Genomic DNA, 10,371 nt, shown 5'->3' with positions numbered 1-10,371 from the left:
TGCGGAAGATGAACAGGAATAGGGAGAACCAATGAGAGACTAGCTGGAGGTGTCTGGACGGGCAAATTTAACTCTCATTTCCCACCAGGAAGAGGAATTAACCAAAGGCTCAGCGTGCCGTGCCGGAACCAGATTAGGGCCTGAAGCCATCCTGCGGTGTTGCGGCCAGCTCACGAGAAAGCGAGTTGAAGAAAGGAGCTCAGGGGCACTGTAATTCACAAACCTGCAGAGTTATAAATGACAGCTATCGTCCAAAAATATACTGAAGTAAGGCTGCCAAGAGGACTTGAAAGCGGGGCAGAATTGCAGGAAACCGATTTCAGGAGGTAGACTGGAATTGCATTTAAAGCATAGGAAAAGAGGCAGAACGTCCACAATGATGCACTTGGCCAAAAAGGGCGTATGCGTTTTTTCCTGAATATATTCAGGAAAAAACGCATACGCCCTTTTTGGCCAACCAAGCAAGCTTGCAAAGGAAATCTGCACTACAATGAAGTCTCACTTCCCCCCGGTCAAAAGGGCCATCTGAAAAAAGTGTAAAATCCAGAAAGGCAGGACAGGCCATGGAGAACTGGGAGCCTTGTTATGCTGATGGGCGGGATGTAAATTGCCAACAGCCACTCGGGAGAAGTGTATGGTGTTTCCTGAAACATCTAAAAAACAAAGCAACAGAGCCTAGGGCACTTCCACTTATGGTCCTATAGCTTAGGGAAATTAAAATCAAAAAGACACAGCCACCCCAAAGGTTGGGACGGCTCTGTTTACAAGAACCTGGTTTACGGTACAAGTTCAATATCGCAGAAAGTGAAAAATGGATAAAGAAGTTGTGGTACTTACGTACAATGCAGTATCACTCAGCAATGAAATCTATGTCATCAGGCCCGTAGCAGCATAATGAGTGGATTCAGGTACGATGATTCTAACTGAAATAAGTCACACAGGAAAAGAAACATCATAAGATATCACTAATACACGGAATGTAACCTTGGCTACACAGGAACTGAATTACAAAACAGAACAGGGTCTCAAATTTAGAAACCCAACTTATGCTTGCTTAAGGGGAAAGGTGAGTTGGGGTGCTGCATAAAACCAGAGATTGAAATGAGCACAGATAAAGTTCCTTAAGCCAAATATGGAATAGACAAGAGCTACTCCTTGCTCAACGAAATGGACTCAACACCCCATATTAAATGCCTAAGAGTGTACCTGACTAGGAAGTATCTTAAAACCTATGGATTGCTATGTCTCTGAAAGAGAATCAAGTGTGTGTACAGGGGCATAAACGCAGCAGTGATAGGATTGGAGAGGTTCGGTGAGCAAATGAAGACCCTTTGAAGTCATATTGCATGGTACCCATTCCACGGGTCTCAACTCTCCAGTTTTAACGTATTCTTCCTTCAGCTAAAACATGCATGTGGAACCCAGAGTATGATCAACCGTGTGATCGGGAGACGTGTTCCAATATGTCTCAGTTTTCGTCCCCTGGTACTCGGGTGCAACATTCCAGACGCTTTACTAACACTCTCCCGACTTGGAGAGTCAGTGCCTTTAACCTCCTGTTTGGCCCAGTTTGCAATCTGCGGAAGATGAACAGGAATAGGAAGAACCAATGAGAGACTAGCTGGAGGTGTTTGGATGAGCAAATTTAACTCTCATTTCCCACCAGGAAGAGGAATTAACCAAAGGCTCAGCGTGCCGTGCCGGAACCAGATTAGGGCCTGAAGCCATCCTGCGGTGTTGCGGCCAGCTCACGAGAAAGCGAGTTGAAGAAAGGAGCTCAGGGGCACTGTAATTCACAAACCTGCAGAGTTATAAATGACAGCTATCGTCCAAAAATATACTGAAGTAAGGCTGCCAAGAGGACTTGAAAGCGGGGCAGAATTGCAGGAAACCGATTTCAGGAGGTAGACTGGAATTGCATTTAAAGCATAGGAAAAGAGGCAGAACGTCCACAATGATGCACTTGGCCAAAAAGGGCGTATGCGTTTTTTCCTGAATATATTCAGGAAAAAACGCATACGCCCTTTTTGGCCAACCAAGCAAGCTTGCAAAGGAAATCTGCACTACAATGAAGTCTCACTTCCCCCCGGTCAAAAGGGCCATCTGAAAAAAGTGTAAAATCCAGAAAGGCAGGACAGGCCATGGAGAACTGGGAGCCTTGTTATGCTGATGGGCGGGATGTAAATTGCCAACAGCCACTCGGGAGAAGTGTATGGTGTTTCCTGAAACATCTAAAAAACAAAGCAACAGAGCCTAGGGCACTTCCACTTATGGTCCTATAGCTTAGGGAAATTAAAATCAAAAAGACACAGCCACCCCAAAGGTTGGGACGGCTCTGTTTACAAGAACCTGGTTTACGGTACAAGTTCAATATCGCAGAAAGTGAAAAATGGATAAAGAAGTTGTGGTACTTATGTACAATGCAGTATCACTCAGCAATGAAATCTATGTCATCAGGCCCGTAGCAGCATAATGAGTGGATTCAGGTATGATGATTCTAACTGAAATAAGTCACACAGAAAAAGAAACATCATAAGATATCACTAATACACGGAATGTAAACTTGGCTGCAAAGGAACTGAATTCCAAAACAGAACAGGGTCTCAAATTTAGAAAACCAACTTATGCTTGCTTAAGGGGAAAGGTGAGTTGGGGTGCTGCATAAAACCAGAGATTGAAATGAGCACAGATAAAGTTCCTTAAGCCAAATATGGAATAGACAACAGCTACTCCGTGCTCAACGAAACGGTCTCATCACCCCATATTAAACACCTAAGAATGTACCTGACTAGTAAGTAGCTTAAAACCTAAGGAATGCTATGTCTCCGAAAGAGAATCAAGCATGTGTGCAGGGGCATAAACGCAGCAGTGATAGGATTGGAGAGGTTTGGTGAGCAAATGAAGACCCTTTGCAGTCATATTGCATGGTACCCATTCCACGGGTCTCAACTCTCCAGGTTTAAGGTATTCTTCCTTCAGCTAAAACATGCATGTGGAACCCAGAGTATGATCAACCGTGTGATCGGGAGACGTGTTCCAATATGTCTCAGTTTTCGTCCCCTGGTACTCGGGTGCAACATTCCAGACGCTTTACTAACACTCTCCCGACTTGGAGAGTCAGGGCCTTTAACCTCCTGTTTGGCCCAGTTTGCAATTTCTGCGGAAGATGAACAGAAATAGGGAGAACCAATGACAGACTAGATGGAGGTGTCTGGACGGGCAAATTTAACTCTCATTTCCCACTAGGAAGAGGAATTAACCAAAGGCTCAGCGTGCCGTGCCGGAAGCCTGAAGCCATCCTGCGGTGTTGCGGCCAGCTCACAAGAAAGCGAGTTGAAGAAAGGAGCTCAGGGGCACTGTAATTCACAAACCTGCAGAGTTATAAATGACAGCTATCGTCCAAAAATATACTGAAGTAAGGCTGCCAAGAGGACTTGAAAGCGGGGCAGAATTGCAGGAAACCGATTTCAGGAGGTAGACCGGAATTGCATTTAAAGCATAGGGAAAGAGGCAGAACGTCCACAATGATGCACTTGGCCAAAAAGGGCGTATGCGTTTTTTCCTGAATATATTCAGGAAAAAACGCATACGCCCTTTTTGGCCAACCAAGCAAGCTTGCAAAGGAAATCTGCACTACAATGAAGTCTCACTTCCCCCCGGTCAAAAGGGCCATCGAAAAAAGTGTAAAATCCAGAAAGGCAGGACAGGCCATGGAGAACTGGGAGCCTTGTTATGCTGATGGGCGGGATGTAAATTGCCAACAGCCACTCGGGAGAAGTGGATGGTGTTTCCTGAAACATCTAAAAAACAAAGCAACAGAGCCTAGGGCACTTCCACTTATGGTCCTATAGCTTAGGGAAATTAAAATCAAAAAGACACAGCCACCCCAAAGGTTGGGACGGCTCTGTTTACAAGAAACTGGTTTACGGTACAAGTTCAATATCGCAGAAAGTGAAAAATGGATAAAGAAGTTGTGGTACTTACGTACAATGCAGTATCACTCAGCAATGAAATCTATGTCATCAGGCCCGTAGCAGCATAATGAGTGGATTCAGGTATGATGATTCTAACTGAAATAAGTCACACAGAAAAAGAAACATCATAAGATATCACTAATACACGGAATGTAAACTTGGCTACACAGGAACTGAATTCCAAAACAGAACAGGGTCTCAAATTTAGAAAACCAACTTATGCTTGCTAAAGGGGAAAGGTGAGTTGGGGTGCTGCATAAAACCAGAGATTGAAATGAGCACAGATAAAGTTCCTTAAGCCAAATATGGAATAGACAAGAGCTACTCCTTGCTCAACGAAACGGACTCATCACCCCATATTAAACACCTAAGAATATACCTGACTAGGAAGTATCTTAAAACCTATGGATTGCTATGTCTCCGAAAGAGAATCAAGCGTGTGTACAGGGGCATAAACGCAGCAGTGATAGCATTGGAGAACTTCAGTGAGCAAATGAAGACCCTTTGAATTCATATTGCATGGTACCCATTCCACGGGTCTCAACTCTCCAGGTTTAAGGTATTCTTCCTTCAGCTAAAACATGCATGTGGAACCCAGAGTATGATCAACCATGTGATCGGGAGACGTGTTCCAATATGTCTCAGTTTTCGTCCTCTGGTACTCGGGTGCAACATTCCAGACGCTTTACTAACACTCTCCCGACTTGGAGAGTCAGTGCCTTTAACCTCCTGTTTGGCCCAGTTTGCAATTTCTGCGGAAGATGAACCGGAATAGGGAGAACCAATGAGAGACTAGCTGGAGGTGTCTGGACGGGCAAATTTAACTCTCATTTCCCACCAGGAAGAGGAATTAACCAGAGGCTCAGCGTGCCGTGCGGGAACCAGATTAGGGCCTGAAGCCATCCTGCGGTGTTGCGGCCAGCTCACGAGAAAGCGACTTGAAGAAAGGAGCTCAGGGGCACTGTAATTCACAAACCTGCAGAGTTATAAATGACAGCTATCGTCCAAAAATATACTGAAGTAAGGCTGCCAAGAGGACTTGAAAGCGGGGCAGAATTGCAGGAAACCGATTTCAGGAGGTAGACTGGAATTGCATTTAAAGCATAGGAAAAGAGGCAGAACATCCACAATGATACACTTGGCCAAAAAGGGCGTATGCGTTTTTCCCTGAATATATTCAGGAAAAAACGCATACGCCCTTTTTGGCCAACCAAGCAAGCTTGCAAAGGAATCTGCACTACAATGAAGTCTCACTTCCCCCCGGTCAAAAGGGCCATCTGAAAAAAGTTTAAAATCCAGAAAGGCAGGACAGGCCATGGAGAACTGGGAGCCTTGTTATGCTGATGGGCGGGATGTAAATTGCCAACAGCCACTCGGGAGAAGTGTATGGTGTTTCCTGAAACATCTAAAAAACAAAGCAACAGAGCCTAGGGCACTTCCACTTATGGTCCTATAGCTTAGGGAAATTAAAATCAAAAAGACACAGCCACCCCAAAGGTTGGGACGGCTATGTTTACAAGAACCTGGTTTACGGTACAAGTTCAATATCGCAGAAAGTGAAAAATGGATAAAGAAGTTGTGGTACTTATGTACAATGCAGTATCACTCAGCAATGAAATCTATGTCATCAGGCCCGTAGCAGCATAATGAGTGGATTCAGGTATGATGATTCTAACTGAAATAAGTCACACAGAAAAAGAAACATCATAAGATATCACTAATACACGGAATGTAAACTTGGCTGCAAAGGAACTGAATTCCAAAACAGAACAGGGTCTCAAATTTAGAAAACCAACTTATGCTTGCTTAAGGGGAAAGGTGAGTTGGGGTGCTGCATAAAACCAGAGATTGAAATGAGCACAGATAAAGTTCCTTAAGCCAAATATGGAATAGACAACAGCTACTCCGTGCTCAACGAAACGGTCTCATCACCCCATATTAAACACCTAAGAATGTACCTGACTAGTAAGTAGCTTAAAACCTAAGGAATGCTATGTCTCCGAAAGAGAATCAAGCATGTGTGCAGGGGCATAAACGCAGCAGTGATAGGATTGGAGAGGTTTGGTGAGCAAATGAAGACCCTTTGCAGTCATATTGCATGGTACCCATTCCACGGGTCTCAACTCTCCAGGTTTAAGGTATTCTTCCTTCAGCTAAAACATGCATGTGGAACCCAGAGTATGATCAACCGTGTGATCGTGAGACGTGTTCCAATATGTCTCAGTTTTCGTCCCCTGGTACTCGGGTGCAACATTCCAGACGCTTTACTAACACTCTCCCGACTTGGAGAGTCAGGGCCTTTAACCTCCTGTTTGGCCCAGTTTGCAATTTCTGCGGAAGATGAACAGAAATAGGGAGAACCAATGACAGACTAGATGGAGGTGTCTGGACGGGCAAATTTAACTCTCATTTCCCACTAGGAAGAGGAATTAACCAAAGGCTCAGCGTGCCGTGCCGGAACAAGTTTAGGGCCTGAAGCCATCCTGCGGTGTTGCGGCCAGCTCACGAGAAAGCGACTTGAAGAAAGGAGCTCAGGGGCACTGTAATTCACAAACCTGCAGAGTTATAAATGACAGCTATCGTCCAAAAATATACTGAAGTAAGGCTGCCAAGAGGATTTGAAAGCGGGGCAGAATTGCAGGAAACCGATTTCAGGAGGTAGACTGGAATTGCATTTAAAGCATAGGAAAAGAGGCAGAACGTCCACAATGATGCACTTGGCCAAAAAGGGCGTATGCGTTTTTTCCTGAATATATTCAGGAAAAAACGCATACGCCCTTTTTGGCCAACCAAGCAAGCTTGCAAAGGAAATCTGCACTACAATGAAGTCTCACTTCCCCCCGGTCAAAAGGGCCATCTGAAAAAAGTGTAAAATCCAGAAAGGCAGGACAGGCCATGGAGAACTGGGAGCCTTGTTATGCTGATGGGCGGGATGTAAATTGCCAACAGCCACTCGGGAGAAGTGTATGGTGTTTCCTGAAACATCTAAAAAACAAAGCAACAGAGCCTAGGGCACTTCCACTTATGGTCCTATAGCTTAGGGAAATTAAAATCAAAAAGACACAGCCACCCCAAAGGTTGGGACGGCTCTGTTTACAAGAACCTGGTTTACGGTACAAGTTCAATATCGCAGAAAGTGAAAAATGGATAAAGAAGTTGTGGTACTTACGTACAATGCAGTATCACTCAGCAATGAAATCTATGTCATCAGGCCCGTAGCAGCATAATGAGTGGATTCAGGTATGATGATTCTAACTGAAATAAGTCACACAGAAAAAGAAACATCATAAGATATCACTAATACACGGAATGGAAACTTGGCTACACAGGAACTGAATTCCAAAACAGAACAGGGTCTCAAATTTAGAAAACCAACTTATGCTTGCTTAAGGGGAAAGGTGAGTTGGGGTGCTGCATAAAACCAGAGATTGAAATGAGCACAGATAAAGTTCCTTAAGCCAAATATGGAATAGACAAGAGCTACTCCTTGCTCAACGAAATGGATTCAACACCCCATATTAAACACCTAAGAATATACCTGAATAGGAAGTATCTTAAAACCTATGGATTGCTATGTCTCCGAAAGAGAATCAAGCGTGTGTACAGGGGCATAAACGCAGCAGTGATAGGATTGGAGAGGTTCGGTGAGCAAATGAAGACCCTTTGAAGTCATATTGCATGGTACCCATTCCACGGGTCTCAACTCTCCAGGTTTAACGTATTCTTCCTTCAGCTAAAACATGCATGTGGAACCCAGAGTATGATCAACCGTGTGATCGGGAGACGTGTTCCAATATGTCTCAGTTTTCGTCCCCTGGTACTCGGGTGCAACATTCCAGACGCTTTACTAACACTCTCCCGACTTGGAGAGTCAGTGCCTTTAACCTCCTGTTTGGCCCAGTTTGCAATCTGCGGAAGATGAACAGGAATAGGGAGAACCAATGAGAGACTAGCTGGAGGTGTCTGGACGGGCAAATTTAACTCTCATTTCCCACCAGGAAGAGGAATTAACCAGAGGCTCAGCGTGCCGTGCGGGAACCTGTTTAGGGCCTGAAGCCATCCTGCGGTGTTGCGGCCAGCTCACGAGAAAGCGAGTTGAAGAAAGGAGCTCAGGGGCACTGTAATTCACAAACCTGCAGAGTTATAAATGACAGCTATCGTCCAAAAATATACTGAAGTAAGGCTGCCAAGAGGACTTGAAAGCGGGGCAGAATTGCAGGAAACCGATTTCAGGAGGTAGACTGGAATTGCATTTAAAGCATAGGAAAAGAGGCAGAACATCCACAATGATACACTTGGCCAAAAAGGGCGTATGCGTTTTTCCCTGAATATATTCAGGAAAAAACGCATACGCCCTTTTTGGCCAACCAAGCAAGCTTGCAAAGGAATCTGCACTACAATGAAGTCTCACTTCCCCCCGGTCAAAAGGGCCATCTGAAAAAAGTTTAAAATCCAGAAAGGCAGGACAGGCCATGGAGAACTGGGAGCCTTGTTATGCTGATGGGCGGGATGTAAATTGCCAACAGCCACTCGGGAGAAGTGTATGGTGTTTCCTGAAACATCTAAAAAACAAAGCAACAGAGCCTAGGGCACTTCCACTTATGGTCCTATAGCTTAGGGAAATTAAAATCAAAAAGACACAGCCACCCCAAAGGTTGGGACGGCTCTGTTTACAAGAACCTGGTTTACGGTACAAGTTCAATATCGCAGAAAGTGAAAAATGGATAAAGAAGTTGTGGTACTTATGTACAATGCAGTATCACTCAGCAATGAAATCTATGTCATCAGGCCCGTAGCAGCATAATGAGTGGATTCAGGTATGATGATTCTAACTGAAATAAGTCACACAGAAAAAGAAACATCATAAGATATCACTAATACACGGAATGTAAACTTGGCTGCAAAGGAACTGAATTCCAAAACAGAACAGGGTCTCAAATTTAGAAAACCAACTTATGCTTGCTTAAGGGGAAAGGTGAGTTGGGGTGCTGCATAAAACCAGAGATTGAAATGAGCACAGATAAAGTTCCTTAAGCCAAATATGGAATAGACAACAGCTACTCCGTGCTCAACGAAACGGTCTCATCACCCCATATTAAACACCTAAGAATGTACCTGACTAGTAAGTAGCTTAAAACCTAAGGAATGCTATGTCTCCGAAAGAGAATCAAGCATGTGTGCAGGGGCATAAACGCAGCAGTGATAGGATTGGAGAGGTTTGGTGAGCAAATGAAGACCCTTTGCAGTCATATTGCATGGTACCCATTCCACGGGTCTCAACTCTCCAGGTTTAAGGTATTCTTCCTTCAGCTAAAACATGCATGTGGAACCCAGAGTATGATCAACCGTGTGATCGGGAGACGTGTTCCAATATGTCTCAGTTTTCGTCCCCTGGTACTCGGGTGCAACATTCAAGACGCTTTACTAACACTCTCCCGACTTGGAGAGTCAGGGCCTTTAACCTCCTGTTTGGCCCAGTTTGCAATTTCTGCGGAAGATGAACAGAAATAGGGAGAACCAATGACAGACTAGATGGAGGTGTCTGGACGGGCAAATTTAACTCTCATTTCCCACTAGGAAGAGGAATTAACCAAAGGCTCAGCGTGCCGTGCCGGAAGCCTGAAGCCATCCTGCGGTGTTGCGGCCAGCTCACAAGAAAGCGAGTTGAAGAAAGGAGCTCAGGGGCACTGTAATTCACAAACCTGCAGAGTTATAAATGACAGCTATCGTCCAAAAATATACTGAAGTAAGGCTGCCAAGAGGACTTGAAAGCGGGGCAGAATTGCAGGAAACCGATTTCAGGAGGTAGACTGGAATTGCATTTAAAGCATAGGAAAAGAGGCAGAACGTCCACAATGATGCACTTGGCCAAAAAGGGCGTATGCGTTTTTTCCTGAATATATTCAGGAAAAAACGCATACGCCCTTTTTGGCCAACCAAGCAAGCTTGCAAAGGAAATCTGCACTACAATGAAGTCTCACTTCCCCCCGGTCAAAAGGGCCATCTGAAAAAAGTGTAAAATCCAGAAAGGCAGGACAGGCCATGGAGAACTGGGAGCCTTGTTATGCTGATGGGCGGGATGTAAATTGCCAACAGCCACTCGGGAGAAGTGTATGGTGTTTCCTGAAACATCTAAAAAACAAAGCAACAGAGCCTAGGGCACTTCCACTTATGGTCCTATAGCTTAGGGAAATTAAAATCAAAAAGACACAGCCACCCCAAAGGTTGGGACGGCTCTGTTTACAAGAACCTGGTTTACGGTACAAGTTCAATATCGCAGAAAGTGAAAAATGGATAAAGAAGTTGTGGTACTTATGTACAATGCAGTATCACTCAGCAATGAAATCTATGTCATCAGGCCCGTAGCAGCATAATGAGTGGATTCAGGTATGATGAT

Source organism: Lagenorhynchus albirostris, unplaced genomic scaffold (genome assembly GCF_949774975.1).
Source record: "Lagenorhynchus albirostris unplaced genomic scaffold, mLagAlb1.1 scaffold_97, whole genome shotgun sequence".
Lineage (NCBI taxonomy): Eukaryota > Metazoa > Chordata > Mammalia > Artiodactyla > Delphinidae > Lagenorhynchus > Lagenorhynchus albirostris.
This window is presented reverse-complemented; position numbering follows the sequence as displayed.